The sequence below is a fragment of the Myodes glareolus genome, chromosome 4 (assembly GCF_982192425.1).
Source record: "Myodes glareolus chromosome 4, mMyoGla1.1, whole genome shotgun sequence".
Lineage (NCBI taxonomy): Eukaryota > Metazoa > Chordata > Mammalia > Rodentia > Cricetidae > Myodes > Myodes glareolus.
In genome coordinates this window covers 49,156,753-49,175,303 of record NC_142029.1, presented here as the reverse complement: position 1 = coordinate 49,175,303, position 18,551 = coordinate 49,156,753, and positions in this window count along the sequence as shown.

Genomic DNA, 18,551 nt, shown 5'->3' with positions numbered 1-18,551 from the left:
CATGCCAGAAGAGGGTACCAGATATCATTATAGATGGCTGTGAGCCACCATGTGGTTGCTGGAAATTGAACTCAGGACCTCTGGAAGAGTAGTCAGTGCTCTTAACCTCTGAGCCATCTCTCCAGCCCCATAGGCTGAAGATTGAAAGCCCCAACATTATAGAAGAACTTTGTGTGACTGTCCAGGCAGTGAGATGTCTCTGTCAATTCGAGAGTTTTGGAAGTTGCTTACAATGCACTTCCTGTTAACTTAGGTAATATTATATTTTTCTGGAGTCTTTGATGGAGTTAAAGAATAGATAGCTATAATTATAACTTTCCTTAGTTATGATAAAAGATAAAGCAGATATAAATGTTGTAACTGTAATTCTTGCTTGATACCTGTTTTATTATATATAATATTACTATGTTAAAATTAAAACCTTCCTTTTCATTTAGGCAGAAAAAGGGAGGTGATGTAGAATTCCCCTCTCTATATCGTGAATACCATTGGTTAATAAAGTTCTGTCTTGCACCTGTGCAGGGCAGAATAGAGGTAGGAAAACTAAACTGAATGCTGGAAGAAAGAAGGCAGAGTCAAGAGATGCCATGTAGCCACCAGAGGGGAAAGACATGGGCTGCCAGGTGGAACCTTGCCTGTAGGCCATGAACCTTGTGGTAACATATAAACTAATAGAAATGGGTTAATTTAAGATATAAAAGTAAGCCAGAAATACACTTAAGTGATTGGCCAAGCAATGATTTAAATAACATAGTTTCTGTGTAATTACTTCAGGAGTCTGGATGGCTGAGAAATGAACAAGCAGTCTCCTACAACGAAATACCAATGAAAACAGGTATCCCAGGTGATCCAGCCTCTCAGAGTGCCTATGTAGCAATTTCCTCGGAGTTCTACATCCAAGGCTGCTGGCTGAGATGGTTTAACGTCACAGACTATTCTAGCCAGGACTGAAGATAAGCCTTGTGTTTTCCCATTGCACAGAGACTGGACAATAAATATTATACCTAGCTCTCCCAAGATTTGACCATTATTCTAATTTTTCTTAGGATCACCTGAAGATGCTGTCACCCCCAGACAATAGGACGCAGTCTAGAGAATACAACACCCATATTCCCAAGAAGTAGGGTGGGTGGGTTTTGGTCATTTGGTAAGATATGGATGCTTGTCATCATTTAAGGGGATTTGTTACAAATTGTTATTGGCCATACTCAGAAAAAAAGCTTAACAAAGGAGATTAGATTTAAGAATCTCGTTTTGAAGGGAATAAAGGGGGATAGAGCATAAAATGTTGGGATAAAAGGGTGGATTGCTGATTCTACTTTTTAAATAACCACTAGTCTCAATTATTTTATATTGCTATGGACTCTTGTATATTGAAACAAATTTAAGGCTATTTTTGCTATAATTATATATATGTATATAGATATATACATATATATGTTTCTATTCTTGTTTAAGGTATTACACCTATGCAGCTCATTTTAAAATTTTATGTAAAGTTTTAGTCTTTAAAGGCTATTTAGGATAATGAGGAAATACAGGTTAATAACTAATCATCTGTAACAATCAAACTTAGCCATGTTAGGTAAGCTTTCAAGATCATACAGAGGTATATTTTAGATAGTTAGGTGATCTTCAAGCACTTCAAAGACCTACAGAAAATGGCATTTAAAATGTTACATCATAAGGCTTTCACAACAGTAAGATACATCTGCTCCTGGCAGAACCAATATCCTTCAAAAAAAAGGATGATGGGAATTGAGGAACTCCCATATGGAGTTTGCTTTCTTTGTGGCAAAAGCTAGACATTTGGGCAGAAAACTTCCCTTACCTTGACCACTGACAGTGTGCTATTCACAGTAGACAAACAAGACACAAAAGAAAGTAACTGCTGAACTTTGTCAAAAGAGAATAGAACAGTTCTTCAAAAATTCCTGTCACAGAAAAGTCTATTAAATATTTTAGGCTTCTAGGCTGAAGATGGATGTCTCAATGTTGCAGAAAAACCTTGAGTGACTGTCCAGGCAGCCAAATGTCTCTGCTGTTTCTTAGTTTTGGAAGTTGTTGCTCTGTACTTCCTGCTTACTCAATATTTTATCCTTCTCGGGTCTCTGATGGAGTTGAAGACAAGATAGTTAATAGTTACAGTTTTCTTTGTTACCAAATTCAAAGGAGAAACTTTCAAAAGAAATGTAAAATGTATAAAGTTGAGAGACATAAAAACTTTAATTGTTTATCTAAAAAATGTTTTAAGGTCTAAAAAGATGCTTTGGGGTTGGTAAGCAAGCTAATAAAAAAAATGGTTTAGCTATAAAACTTTGGACTCACTAAGATAGGATAGATAATACAGTACTTTCTCCAAATTTGCCAAATAAATATAGACTGGAAATTGTGAATGTAATTCTTAGCTAAAATTTGCTCTTATTGTTTGTAGTGTTACTTTGATGTTAAAGTTAAACTCTTCCCATTTTATTTGGACAATATTATTGTTCTTATTATATATAGTTTTACTGTATTAGAATTAACGCTTTTCTTTTTATTTAGAAAAAAAGGGAAAAATGTTCTGGAATATTCCTTTACTCTGTGTGCAGATGTGTCTCTCTGGTTTAATAAAAAGCTAAATGGCCAATAGCTAGGCAGGAGGTACAAGTGGGACTCTGAACAGAGAGAGCTCTGAGAAGAAGAAAAGTCAGATGCAGAGGGAGCGCAACATGCAGGAGAGATAAAAGCTGCATGCCACTTGGCAACATACACGAACAAATAAATAGATATAGAATAGAATAGAATAGAGTAGAGTAGAGTAGAGTAGAGTAGAGTAGAGTAGAGTAGAGTAGAATAGAATAGAACAGAACAGAATAGAAATGCATTAGTTTAAATTATAAGAGCTAGTAGGACAAACCTAAGCTATATATCAGCGGATCAATCCCACACCAGTTATGTTTTAAGGGGTTATTTATTTTGGGGGGTAAAACTTATATACACCATAAACCGTCAGGAAGGGAGCCTAGTTGTTGGAGCAGGAGCCGGGAGCCGGAGCCGGGACCAAGCGCCGGAACCAAGAGAGCCTGATCTGGGATCTGTGGCTCTTTTTAAAAGAGAAATATACCACGCCCCAGTGGGCTGGTATTTCAGTGGCTATTGGCTGATGGAGCGGAAGGCGCTCCCCGCCGCACTGTGGGGCTTGTGCTTCAGCGACTATTGGCTGAGGCAGCGGAAGATACTCCCACAACACCTCCCCCTTTTGTTTAAGTAAGAGAGTTCTAAGCCTACTATGAAATTATATACAGTAAGTACAAACCTACACAATTATATACAATAAGTACAAATATCCTATTTTAACTAGCTAAAGTCTTGTATAATAAATAACTTGGCCAAGTCATGAAAGGAAAGTAACTGCGTTTATATAATCTTCAATCCCATCAAAGATCTGAGAAGGGAAATAATGTTACCTGAGTAATTAGGAAGTGCAATCAAACTTCCAGAACATGTAACAAATCACAGAGACAACTGGCTACCTGGGCAAACACTCAAAATCATGTTTGCAGCGTTGAAGCAACCAACTTTGGCTAAGGCCTAACGTAACTGACATACCATTTTCAAAGGCAAGGAACTTTTCAAAACTATCTTACCCTGTCTTGGCAGGATATGACAGTCCTGTTTTATCCATTTACGGATATTTTGAAACTCTGTCAGTAGTTGAGATATGGGCATTTCTTTACCCAAAGGCCAGTTCTGCCAAGAAGAAAGGCTCCAGGTGGAGTGTCTTTGGTGCTCAACATTCTCTCGGGAATAGGTCAGTGTTGCCAGGAGTATTTGTGTCTCCCTACCACAGAACTCTGAATTAGATTAAAGGCCATTTTCTACAGCTCTTTGAAGAGGTTGGAGATTATCTATCTATACTGAATATAATCTCTATATATCTAAAGAACCTGATTAGTCTAATTATAAATGTCAAATTTAGATGGCTATTGTTCTATATAATTCTCAATATCTATTTAACTTAAAGACTGAGATAATAAACAACTGTGCAATAAATGAGGACAATGTGACCTCCAAATATAAACAATGTGCAAGTATACATTGCAATATGGTAAATATATATATCAATACATAAACAATATATAAGTATCTTAATCAGAGGTAGAAGTGTACAATGCAATATGGTAAAATATACATATATCAATACAATATATATATGTCAATACATAAAAATGTTTTAAACAGAGGTAGAAGCATGCATGCATAAAATAGTCAACATAATTTAACTTTGTATCAATATATAAGAATCAATACCAATATATTTGTCTAAAAACAATAACTCACAAGTACAAAGCTATTATCCCATAATCCAATTATCCCTCTTTTTTTCACAATTTTTTTCACAATTTTCATAATTTTTTTTCACAATTAATAGTAAGTCTCCATGTCATTTTTTGTGAGTTGGTAGTCCAAAGAAAAATACTTCTACAACAGACTTTTACATAATTGTTTGAAGAAAAATCAAAACAAAGCCTGGCAAGGGCACCCATGATAAATTCAAACCAGTTTCACATTAAGTTCTTGATTATAATCCTGATTCTGACTAAGAAATGAAAAGATATTGATAAAATTTATGCAAGATTTTTAATTGTGGAAAGATTTTCAGTATTATTAATTGCAGATGAGGGGTAAGATTTAAAGACAAGTAGAATAGGATTAGGTTATTTGGGGATATCTTTGGGTTATTGATGCATTTGAATATCTTTGGGTTGTTTGATGCATTTCTCTAGGAATGCATGGCTTTGGGTGTAAAACAATTAAAGGCAACAAAAATTTTAAAAAAGGCATACAGGCATTGAATTCAGTTTTATTAGCATGTTTACTTAACATGTTATGTTTGTTCAAGCTTTCACACAGATTCCTCTCAAAGTGAACTAAAATTGGAAGGCTTGTGCAATGGAGATGAGGGGAGACCAAAGATTTTCCATTTTGCAACTCCTAACATTTTTCTCCATGTACCTAGTACAACAGAACACAATGAAAAATACCAGATCTATCTTACAAGTGTGTGTGTGTGTATGTGTGTGTGCTGTATGGGGTGAAAAGAAGGCAGATATTCAGTCTGAGGTGAGAGTAGCTTTAATTTGCATTTCTCTGATGTCTAGGAATATTGAACGCTTCTTAAAATCATAATTGACTATTTGTGGAGATTTGTTTGTTCAAAAACTGTCAATTCTATTCATTTGTCCACTTATTGGCTGGCAGCTTTATTTCTTTTGTGTTTAATTTCCTCTTATTTTGGTTTCCTCTGTGTCTATTTATAATGCTATACTCTCTTTCCCTTTCCTTGAAAGGTGCCCTCCTCTCTCCTGGTTTGGTACTAGTTATTCAACCTCTGTGGTTATCCTGATTGAAACACATGTATCTAAAGCCTGAAAGTTAACATCCACATACAGAGGAAGTTGCAATATTTGCCTTTTAACACCTGGATTACCTCACTAAGGATAATTTTTTTCTGGTTCCATTCATTGACCTGCATTTCTCATAATTTCATGTCTTACAAGTCGAATAATATTCCATTCTGTATAAAATGTGTACCACATTTTCATTATCAGTGTATCATCAGTAAATGGGCATCTAGGCTGTTTCTAATTTCTGGATATTGTGAATGTAACAGCAATGAACTTGATAACCAAGTGTCTCTGAAAGATGTGGGATCATTGGAGTATTTGCTCAAGAGTGGAAAAGTTATATCTTATGGTAGGTTGGCTTTGAACTTCCTGAGAAACATCCACGTTAATTTCTGTGGCAGGTATACCAGTTTGCACTTTCACCAGCAATGAATAAATATCCCACAACCTCACCAGCATGTACTGTTTTTTGTTTTATTGATTTTGGCAATCCTAGCTGGTGTAATATGGAACCTCAAAAGAGTTTTACTTTGCATTTCACTGATACCTAAACAGCTTAAATATTTTAAACGTTTCTCAGCCATTTGTGTTTCACCTTTTGAGAATAGTTTAATTCTTTCTATACCTCATTTTTTTATTTAAAAAAAACAATATTTTCTATTTTATATACCAATCCCAGTTTCCACTCCCTCCCCACCTACCATTCCCTCAAATTTCCCCCCAACCTCACTCTGATCCACTCCTCAGAGAGGGTAAGGCACATTGCTTTGAGGAGGGATCAAGGCCCTCCCAACTATATCTAGGCTGAGCAAGGTATCCATCCAAAGAGAATGAGTTCCAAAATGCCAGTACAAGCAGTAGGGATAAATCCTGGTGCCACCACCCGTGACACTGCAGTCTGCCCCAGTCATACAACTATCACCCACATTCACAGGGTCTAAATTGGTCCTATGCTGGCTTCTTTTCTGTCCAGCCTGAGTTGGTGAGCTCCCATTAGCTCAGGTAAGCTGTTTCAGTGGGTGTTCCCATCATGGTCTTGACCTCTTTGCTCGTATTCTCACTCCTCCCTCTCTTCTACTGGTCTTTGGGAGCTCAGCCCAGTGCTCTGCTGTGAGTCTCCATTTTTTTAAATTGACTTAATTGTTTTCTTAATGATCAGAGATGTTCTTAGTTTTTATATATTCCATATATTTCTCTTTTATCAGATGTGTAATTGATAAATTTTTCCCATTGTCTAGGCCACTTAACTCAAATGATGGTGTCCTTTTCTGTGCAGAAGCTTTTTAGCTACGTGAAGTTCCATTTATTAATTGTTGATCTTAAACCTGTGCTATCAGTGTCTTGTTCAGAAAGTCCTTTCCTGTACCAATAAATTCAAGCATCTTCCATACTTTCTTTTCTTTATAATTTAGGGTATTTAGACTTATGCTGGTGCTCTTTATATATGTATATATATATATAATTACTTTACCTATAAAGTAATTTTAAAAAGTTAAAATCTGGCATGGTAGAACCTCCAGAAGTTCTTTTATTATTTGGGATTGTTTTAGATGGCCTGGGTCTTTTATGGTTTTGTAAGATTTTAAGATTTCTTTTCAATTTCAAAGAGGAATTGTATTGGAATTTTAATTGGGAATGCATTAAATCTATAGATCATTTTTGATAGGATGGGTATTTTTACAATATTAATCCTAACAATCCATGAGCAGGAGAGAAATTTACATTTTCAGGCATCTTTAAGTTTTTATTATACATGTCTTTCACTTGCCTGGAGTTATCTCAAGATATTTTTAAGAACCACTATGAAATGTATAATTTCCCTGACTCTTTTCCACTATATTTTTCATTTGCATGCAGAACAGCTATTGATTTTTATGCATTAATTTTGTATCCTATTACTTTGCTGAAGTATCAGCTGTAAAACTTTCCTGATAGAGTCTTCATAGAGTCTTTGACATATGAAACCATAACATGTATAAATAAGAATACTTGGACTTCTTCATTTCCTATTTATATTCTTTTGATCTTCATCAGCTTCTTATTGCTCTTCCAAAGACTTTGGATATTATATTTAATAGGTATAGAGATAATAATCATCCTTGTCTTCTTTTGATTTTTTTCATAAATATGCTAAAAACAAGCATTAGAGACAAGACCCTCTTCAACTGATAGTGCTAGAAAATTATATCCATATACAAAACAATGAAACTAGATCCCTGTCTCTCACCCTGTACAAAAATGAAGCATTAATATAATTAATCTTTAACAATAAAAAAGTCAAGAGTCAGATAGTGGGGTAAGAACCTAAAAGATGAGGTTAGAGTTCAATTAGCTCTTTCTATAATTGCCTGCCATGTAGGATTGCGTGATAAACCTATAATATGCTTTATGTTATAATATGCAAAAACTATTTCATTTTACTAGAAACATTACACTGGAGCATTGTCAGTCTTAATTTGTACATGTATCCCCATGATGACCATAACTTCTAACAAACATGAAATTATAGAATCAGCCTTTTCTGAACTCAAAACAATTGCCTACTGAAATCCTGAATATGTATCTATGCTGCGGTATACATAGTTTAATTTTCTAAACTCTGCAAAATTAAACATGTCCATTTGTCAAATTTCATTTCTTTGAGTACCCTTTGTATTATTTCCTGCAGGGAGTGGAGTTTGGTTATACAACGAACAAGTAGGGCATTTCCTTATAATTTCCTTGGCTTGTTGCCAAGTGATGGAAAAGTCTTTTTTTCAAACCCTTGTTATTAACATGGTGCTTCTTATGAAACTCTGAGGCTTCTAGCACATTTCCTACCAATAGGTGATTAATTTCATCTTTACCTTGTGCTAGAGGGACTGGTAGACCAGTATGGGTTCTGATATGTGTTATATACAAGGGATGATTTCTATTTCTTATTCTTTCTTGTAATTGAATAAATAATAAAGTTAATTCTGAATCATCTGGAATAAATTCAACAGTTTCAATATGTAAAACAGCTCTTTCTGCATAGTGAGAGTCAGTAACCCTATTAAGAGGTTCTGAAAAATCTAGTAATCTCTTGAGAATAACAAATAATTCTGATTTTTGAAGACAATCGTAAGGGCTTTGAGCCACTTTACTTAAATTTTCTGATTTATCACCTGCCTTTCCTGATTTGTTTGCATCAGAATAGAATGTAGGGGCTCCAGAAATTGATTCTCCCTATTCTCCCTGTACCATGTGAGGAAAGATCCAGTTAGTTCTCCTTATAAACTGAATTCTCCTGAATGTAGGATATTTATTACTAATCACTCCCAAAAAATTACTGAAAGCTCATTGCAAATGTTCATTTTTTTGCCCATAAAGAGTAAAATTCAGCATTAGTAAAAGGTACTATAGCTTCTGTTGGGTTCGTTTCTGCTAATTGATGAAGTCTCAATTTTCCTTTTAGAATCAACTCAAAAACATTTTCTACATAGTTCTTTAATTTTTTCTGTTTGTGTAATAAAAATATCAATTCTAAGATATTATCTTCTCTCTGCCTTAGAATCCCTATAGGGAAATGCATAGAAGGTAAAATAACCAGAATATGATCAAGTTCTATATCCAAATAATCCACATGTGCATACTGTAATTTCTTTTCTACCAAATCTAATTCTCTCTCAGATCCAACTGATATTTTCTTGGACTATTTAAGTCGTTATCACCTTGTAAGGTTTGAAATAAATTACTTAGTTCTTGAGTTGTAAAATCCAATTGTGGGTCACAGCCAGATAATATCTCCCAGCAATTTTTGAAAGTCATTTAGGATCTGCTATCTCTCCTGATTTGTACCTTTTGGGGTTGAATTCTTTTGTAAACTTATATCCTATGTAATTTATAGAATCTTCTCTCTGTATTTTTTCAGGAACAATTTGAAATCCCCAATAAGGCAAAATTTTCTTTACCTCTTCGAAAATTTTCTCTAAGGTATCTACATTGGAATCATCTAGTAAAATACCATCCATATAATGGTAAATTATAGATTGAGAAAACTGTTTATGAATTATTTTCAAGAGCTGTTATACAAAAGATTGGCACAGGGTGGCGCTGTTTAACAATCCTTGTGGAAGAACTTTCCACTGATATCTTTTAACAGATCATGAATTACTATAGGTAGGCACCATGAAGACAAATTTTTCTCTACCCTGTTCTTGTAAAGGTATAGTGAAGAAACGGTCTTTTAAATCAATCACTGTAATAGACCATCCTTTAGGTTATAGAGAAGGCAGGGAATTCAGTCCATCAACTGAATTACTTTATTGATGGCTTTCAAATCTGTTAACATTCTCCATTTTCCAGCTTTCTTTTTAATGACAAATACAGGAGAATTCCAAAGACTGGTTGATTCCTTAATATGTTGAGCATTTGGTGCTCCTATAGCAGCTGTCCTGTAATTTTTCTGATGTCAAACACCATTATTCACACAGACAGGTTTGTCAGTTAACCATTCTAAAGGTAGGACAATTGGTACCTTTGAAAGATGAGCAGCTCTTGTGCCCTGCTTATGTACAACTTCTTGTTTTAAAAGAAATGAATGCTTTTAAATAACAGCAGGTCTTCAAGATAATTTAGATTGGGATGAATTTTTGTGTAGTGATTCCTGTCCTGAGAATAACAAAAACAGATGAGGACAAAAACCATAAACAAGGAGATGCGTGTGTGTGTGTGTGTGTGTGTGTGTATGTGTGTGTGTGTGTGTGTGTGTGTGTAAAATAACACTAAATAGGCTATGATAATTAAAAAATTAATAATTTTTGTTCCTCAACCAAGGTAATATAAATGAGATTTTGTTTACTGTGTTCAATAACTCTTTACTCTTTTAATAAAAAAGGCTAAGTTACTAGTCTTCTGGATATCAACTTTATCTCAGAATAATGTCATGGGTTAAACCAATATGTTTTTCCCTGAATGTTCTCAAAATTCATTGAGTTTGCAACCATCAGTGGTTTGACATATGCAAAGATTCTTCTAGCAAATTTACCAGTTCTAGTTTTCACTTTAAATAGAGTGCTACAGACAGATACAAACCCAAACTAATAGAATACACCAGCTCAGGACCCAGATGTAGGCCTGAGACATCCGTTTAAAGGGGCCAAGATGGAAATGCTGCCAGCGCAGAACCAAATAGGAAAACTCCAGAAAAGAAGTTGTCTTTAGAAATCATCCCAGGTCACCTCCTAGCTTAGGGCTTCTGGCCTCTGGGCAGGTTTAGATGCCAACCTGACAGTCAGTCAGTCATGGACCAGCATCCCTAGTTGGATCTTCTTATTAAAAATATAACTTAAAAATATTGGCAGAGGTTTGATGTCATGAAATAAGATAAAAATTTCAGCTCCTGGAGGTAGCCCTACAGTCTCCTTCAAAGAAGATAATTCCACCTGGATTGTGGTAATGCTAACCATTGCCCCACACCTCACCAACCTCCAGAACTCCACCGAGATTGTGGCCAAGCAGGAAACTGGAGAATTGACTGCCCCTCTTTATCTTCCTAGGTAGGCCAGTCTCTCAAATTCCTCACTGGTAAGAAAGTCTCTCCAATCTTTTTGGGTCTGGCAGCAGAAGGCCGATGCTGCCTGTGTGGTGGTCAGAGAGTTGATGCTATCCTGTGTGACCAGTGGAAACTGAAACCACTCTGCCTCCATGGAGATTACCAAGATTGCCAAGGAAGAGTCTGAAGTAATCGTCCAGGTAATGGGTAAGTCTCTGTCATTTTAATCAATAGAAGGGTCTTTTGTTTTACACTTCCTATTCAAAGAGACCCTGAATGTTTGGATGCTGACAGAAGGAAAAGTAACTATCCAATAAGAATCTTCAAGAAAAAGGACTATGACTTTTAAGGACAGGTGATCAAAACATATACATTTAAATGTGTGTGTGTGTGTGTGTGTGTGTGTGTGTGTGTGTGTGTGTGTGTGAATATATAAAGCTGGCTTTGGAGCTGGACAATGGCTGTCCTTCTCTAAAACCAAGCATGTTGTTAAAAGAAAAATTCAGAGTTTCTGTCTCATGTCAAGAGCCATCTGATGCAGGGCAGAAAGAAAAAAGAATTTAGAAAAAATTTTACTTTTCTTCATACCTATTTTTGTCCTATCATACCTTTCATTGACTATATATGTCAGTATATGTCTACATAAATAATGTTTAAGTTTTCCACAATGATTAAAATTGCAATTATAAACATTATCAAGAAGTCCAAAGAGGATATAAATAAATACCAGGATGAAGATCACAAGAACATGAAAAGTTGAATGAAATAGTAAAATCAATTCAAAGTATTAAAGTAGAATTTAATAGAAAGGAAGAATCATTGAAGGAAAGCCAAAATAAAATGAAACTCAAAATGCAAAATGACTGGAGGAGAGGAGGTAGGGAAACCTATTGGTGTCTAGAGTAAATGAAAGAAAGTTGTTATTAAAATTAAAAAATCAAAATAAATTTAAAATGAAGTGCAAAAAAAGTTTTCCACAATGAACAATGAATTTTCCTGCAGTAATCTTTGAAGTTCCCAGGAAAAAGATGGGAACCCAAACAACAACTCCACCTGGTTGATATGACATTATGATGCTGATAGTGATACTATAAGACCTGTTTTGGGTACCAACTGTTCAAGATGGTTTCAACTTGGTGAGCTGAAATGGTACACTTTCTTACAATGTTCTGACTAGAACTCCAAATAGGAACCTCAGAAAAAAAAAAAAACCCTACCGAATACTCAGAGACTATTTGCAATTATACGAGACAGTAATCTTGAAACTTAACCATCATTTTACTCTCACAGGATCCCATAGAAAGAACATCGCCCCCATGACAGCTGGAAGTAATTCTAGAAGACAACATCCCCATTCCCAACAAAGTTTGTGTTCAGTGTTAGGGACATTATTTAGGAGTTGATTATAATTGGCATAGGGTTAAGGGTTGAAGGTTGGGGGAATTATATAGGCTCAGGGATCTTTTTGGAAAAAAAAGAGGGGGAAATTGGATGGGATAATAGATTAGTGTGAGCTTACTCACACTAATAATAACAGTGGGTAATAGAGTGAATACTTGTGAGCTATTATTTATAGGCAATTTTCATTGGGATAGATTCTTGTATATTGATACAAACTTAAGTTATATTGAATATGTTCCTATTTTCGTCTACAATATTTGTATATCTAGGCAAAGTTATTTTGTCATAGTATATGCATGCATGCTTCTACCTCTGCTTAAAAAATTTTGTATATTGATACAATTTTAGGATATGTTTATCATATTGCAATGTATATTTCTACCTCTGATCGAGATACTTAAACATTGTTTACATTTTGAGGTCATTGTCCTCATTTGTTGCACAGTTGTTTATTGTATAATATTCTAATATGAAGTCTTAGTCTTTAAGTTATATAGGTATGAAGAATTATAGATCAATAGTCATCTATTTTTGCCATAGACTAATCAGGTTCTTTAGATACAAAGAGATTGTATTCTGCATAGATAGGCAATCTTCAACCACTTCAAAGAGCTGTAGAATATGGCATTTAAATAACTAAGGGTTCTACTGAAATGAGATGTGATTGCTCCTGGCAGCACCAATCTATTCCTGAGAGAACATTGAGCACTGAAGACACTCCACTTGGAGTTTGTTTTCTTCTTGGCAAAATTGGCCTTTAGGCAAGGAACTGCCCATGCATCAACCACTGACGAAATACACGATGTTCAGATGGGACAAACAGGATACAAGAAAAAAAGACTGTGAAACCTTGCCAAGACCGGGAAGATGGGTTTGGAAAATTTCTTGTCTCTGAAAATGATCTGTCAGTTATTCTAGGCCTTAGCCAAAGTTGGTTGCTCCAACACTAAAAATGAGACTTTGGTGATTGCCCAAGTAGCCAGTTGTCTCTGTCATTTGTTTTACATTTTTGGAAGTTACTTGATTGCACTTCCTGCTTACTCAAGTAATATTATTTCCCTTCTTGGATCTTGGATGGGGGTTGAAGACTAGATAATTGTAGTTACTTTCCTCTCATGACTTGGCCAAGTTATTTATTATACAAAACTTAAACTCATTAAGATAGGATAATTATTGAAACATTTATCACATGTTTCTTTCTTGATATATTTGTTCTTATTGTATGTAATTTTGTATTAGGCTTAGAACTCTCTTATTTAAACAAAAGAAGGAGGTACTGTAGGAATTCCTGCTGCCAATAGACTTTAAGTTACCTGCCCACTTGGGCGTGGCCTCTTATACTATTTATGCCAATGTAAAGTGTGTGTCCGGGCTCTTTTCAAGCTGTGGGATTCTGTTGCTGTTCCCTATTCCAGCAAAAGATTGTGATCTGTGAGTCTATCCCTAAATAAATAACCCTTTATTATTCTCAATTCTGACCTAGTGTGGGATTTCTTTTAAGTGTCCTTCTTCAACATTGCACCCTTGCTTGTTTATTGGCAGGTGCATTCCTCCCCAAAATTTTGTATCTTGGTATCCCTGTTCCCCAGGATGTACGTTTATGATGGCCCAGTAAGGGGAGAACACATGTACTCATGGACCCAGGCACTTCCATGTTCAGACTTCATGTTCAGGGAAAAATGTGAAATTCCCCTCCTCATACCCTTCATAATAAGTTTAGGGTTAGGAACAGTTGGAGCCAGTCTAGGATCCACTGGTACAGTAATGGCTAACATTAACTTTTAAAACCTAAGTAGCCAAATAACCAGGATCTGTTTATATTAGAAAAATTCTATTACCAAGCTAGAACTTGACCCCCTCATTCAAATAAATTCTCAGCAGCATTCTGTTGGTGGTGGTTTTCTTTACTGCTTAAGCTTTTCTTTAATTCCTTTCCACGTGTTGGAATCTTAACTGGGTGGGGTCATGCCCTAAGGTCACCACTCCCTTTATTCTATTTAGCATCAAGCTTTTCTTTAAACCCATCATCTCCTTGAGCAATGGACTTAGCTCCATTACACTTCCTGAAGTTTCTTTTCTCCTAAAACTGTAAATTTTGTATTTTTCCTTTCTCAACTTGCTCCTTTTTGTTACAGATCTGCTAATAGCCACACAACAGAGTCAGTGAGAGGCTGCCTTTACATCTCCTCTACCAACACCATTAACTCAAACTTCTCGAGTTAGCCTCTGGCAGATGTTTTGGACAAGGACCAGAAAGCAGTCACATTCTTTGCCAAATATCACAACAGTCTCTAGACCACTTATTAATATTCTTCTCCTCCTGAAACTTCTTGAACTTCATAATTTACATTGCTTTTCTGAGAATCCCTATAAAAGTCTGAAACCTTGGAAAACTAATCAAAAAGAGCACTGTCTCTAAAACCCAAAAGAAAAAAAACTATATATGTATGTACACTATATATATTTGTATTATATATGGTGGAGTTGAGCATCCAAGGTTTTCTGATACTCACAGGGTGCCCTGGGGATACTGAAGAATGACTATATTGATGTGTAGTTAGAGGAGAACTACAGCAGTAGGAGAGCCTTGGACCTTGGTCATCTTAAGATCGCCATCAGCCCCACCCGACCCATGAAGCTATCATTCTGCCTGCTCTGGGTCTGTGGGCTCCTGACCACCTAGAAGAAGGGAAAGAGCCTCCCCGATGCCTCTGTCAAAGCACTCACATGAATGTCTCTATAGAGAGCTCCAGCTTCACTAGGTCACATGCAAGAAGGAAATCACGATCTTCTAACAGAATAGTCTGTTTACCACAGCTAAAGAAAGGATGTGCATTTATTTAGGATCTGATTAGGGCTCATTAGGAGAAGAAGGGCCAAGGATCAGACCATGAGGAAACCTGTTTGACAGCTTCTTGGAGGCCAGGTAGCTGCCAAGGGGCCCAGGTAGGTAGGCTGGTACTTCTGGCAGATTACAGGGTGGGGGCCTCTGAGTTGCTGGTCCTCTTACTCTGACTGGGACACTCTTCCCTTCTCTTCATTGATGAGAAAATGGAGTCCCCCAGTAAATCTCTAATTGCTTTTAATTGTTTGTTTTCCAAGGGTGGGAGTTTCACTATGTAGCCCAGGCTTCCCTTAGACTTGCAGCCTTTTTGGCCCAGCAACTTTATCAGTTGGTATCGCAAAGTTTTATGCTCTGATCATGGGCCAAGTGTGTGAAGTATCAACACATAAGATTTTCCATTGTCTTTACAGCAGGTACACGTTTAATATCACTGTTCACCAGTTCTCATTATGAAACAGGTAAACTGGTACTCAGGACTAGAAATGGCCTACTAAAGACATAGAGTAACCCCACCCCCCTCCCTGTACTCATGCCAAAGAACCTCTTATTGCTTTGACCCCCAACCAGCCTGACTTAAGATTCTGAAGTACCTTCACCTATCTATTTATTTGTTGTCGTTGTGTTGAGTTAGGGTTTAATTATGCAGACCTCTCTAGTTGACTAGGCTGACCTTGAACTTATAGAGATCTGCCAGCCTACTGTCTCGGGTGCTGGAATTAAAGCATGCACTCCACACCCAGCTGGAAGTACTTTTAAAATGTAATGAAACAATTAATGTTTACTCCAACTAGTTGGATTGCAAAACAGAAACCAAATTTACAAACATTTCCCCCTCCACTCTAGCATTCAGCTTCTTCAAGGTCTTGTCTTAGCTCCTTTTTAGCAACTCTGACCTACTGGGCTCTGGTCATGTTACTTTGCTTACATAAGCACATTCTTAAAGTCCTTCCATGGACTCTTTTTGAACCCAGAGATGCTTGTACTTCCTCCACCAGCACAGCAGATCTCTTCAAGTTTTCAGTTCAATGTTCCCTCCTCCCCACGTGGACACAGAGGGTGCTCACTCCTTAATCCCGTGTGAGAAGGGAAGGAAGGGTCTGAGAGTAAGCTCAGTGCAAGCACTCACTAAGCATTCATGAAGGCCTGGGTTTGAACCTAGAGAATTGGAGATCTGGGTTGGCTGAGTGGTACAGGGACAGGGAGGGAGGTGGTGAAGACAGTAGGAACATGGTGCAGACTCTGTGGATAAAGGGTTGAACGGACAGAACCCAGGGCTTCTGTTGCTGCAGTCCCATTACCTCCCACTCTGGGGTCCACCTTCCCTGCTCTCTAACCAGTCCATCTCTTCCTATCTCCTGTAGGAATCTTCTTCACTAGGTGTGGGGGTAATGGTCAACTTCCACCCTCATCAGCTCCAAGGACTTCCAGGCCTCTGCCTACCCACAACTTGGTTCCCCAGACCCTAGGAAGTAGGAAGTCATCCGATGCCTTCTCTTTCAGAAAGAGAACCATGGGTAGAGAGATTTGCCTACTGGTTTGCTAGGGAAAACGAGACCCTTTGAAGAGCAGAATGAAGTACTTTGAGCCCTCCCCTAGAGATGGTGTTCCCCAGAAGTTCCTACCTGCTGCGGTGTCTTACAACAGAGAATAGGCCCAGAGCCAGCACTGGAGCTGCCGCACCCCAGCCAGAGGCACAGAACAGGGACTGGAAAGATTTGTGGAATATCTTAGGCACCGTGTTGACATTTAACTGGGTGTCAGGGACCTGCCCATGTTTGCTTTCAATAACTCAGGTAACTTTAGGACAGCTCCTGAAGGCCACTGAATTTACTCTGCTCCAACTGTTCAGATGAGGAAGCCAAAGCACCAGGAGATGCCTCCTCTTATTTTGGCACCGCCCTCCACCCACCCTTCTCAGTTTCTCTACCAACCTCCTAGCTGGGCGATAGGCATCTTGAGGAATGATCCTTCAGGACAACGCAGACCGCGTAGAAAGCCTGGGAAGTCACTTATTGCAGCCAAGGAGCCATTACACTCGGAATGGCCTTATTCTTCCTCACACCCGACCACCCTTCCAATCTCCCAGCCTCCTCTCCTACTTCTGACCCCTCCTCACCAGGACAGTTTCTTCATACTGTGCAACAGCTACCAAGCTAAGCCATCTCTGCCTCTTTCTGCTTCAAGAACAGAGGCCTTAATTGTGGCCCCAGGGGGATGAAAGTAAGGATGACTTCCCAAGCAGGACACAGGGAAGACGTCAGCATGGTACCACAGAGTAGTCACAGTTGTCCCGACCAGTGGGCAGCAAGGCCACCGGAAACCAATAAGACCTTAAGCACAAAGACTTGAACCGATCTGGGGAGTTGCAGAAGGATGACCACAGCCCACCCATTCTCTACCCCCAGCTAGGCCTCCTGCCAATGTTAGGTTGCAGAGCAGGCAAAGTAAGGCCTGGAAGAGTATTCACTCACCCATTTCTAGGATATCAGTGGGAACTGGGGTTCTATGCAGGGGACTTGCTATACAGGTGGGAACTGGGGTCCTATTCAGAGGACCTGTTATACACATGAGAACTAGGGTCCTGTGACTAAATTCTCCTCTTTGTTTCAGGTGATCATCTTGACCAGCTCAGGCTCCCTGCAATCTGATAGGTGCAAAGGCTGTATGTACTTTAAACCTTCCCTAGAGCCTCTGGGCACGCTGTACCTTTGCTGGAAAGACTGACTGGGGATGAACCCTTGGATATTTGTTCTCTGGGGTTTGCCCAGGAACTAGCCTTGTTTGAGTAAGTTCATTTCCCAAATTTCCTCTTTTCGGTAAGCAGTGGCTACTTCCTTCTGGGCGGCCACTTCCTCCTGGTCACTGGGTTGCAAGAAGCTGGCCAGAGCAAAGGCTCACATGGCACAGATGAGTGGCTGCAGCTACATTTGTTTGGTGGCACTCTGCATAAACTGTAAAAAGTATCCAAACTGAAGGTAAAAGGCAGTACAGGGATGAAATAAAATTAGTATCCTAGATGAGACAAGAAAGCATGAAACCAGCAGCATCCTAGAGTAGCCTTAGCCAACAGGTAGAGGTCAACTTGAATTTGGACTTGATTACAAAGGCTTGGACACTTCCAAAGACTCGGGGGAACCAGACTTTCTATGGATCCATACCAAGATGGTGTTTTACTTTGTCACTGGGGAATCTCAGGCCTGTGGTTTCAGACTCCAGAAAGAGCCACATTTTGGGGTTGGCCAGAGCCAGGCAGGAGTGAAGTCAGTTTATCTCTTAGAGACTATAGGTTCAGTGTCCAGGTGTGCTGACTTTTGAGAAACCAGTGAAATAACTGTTGTATAAGAAAAATGGCAGCTGTGTGTGTCGGTAAGGTGCCTATGATTACAGCACTTGAGAGGCA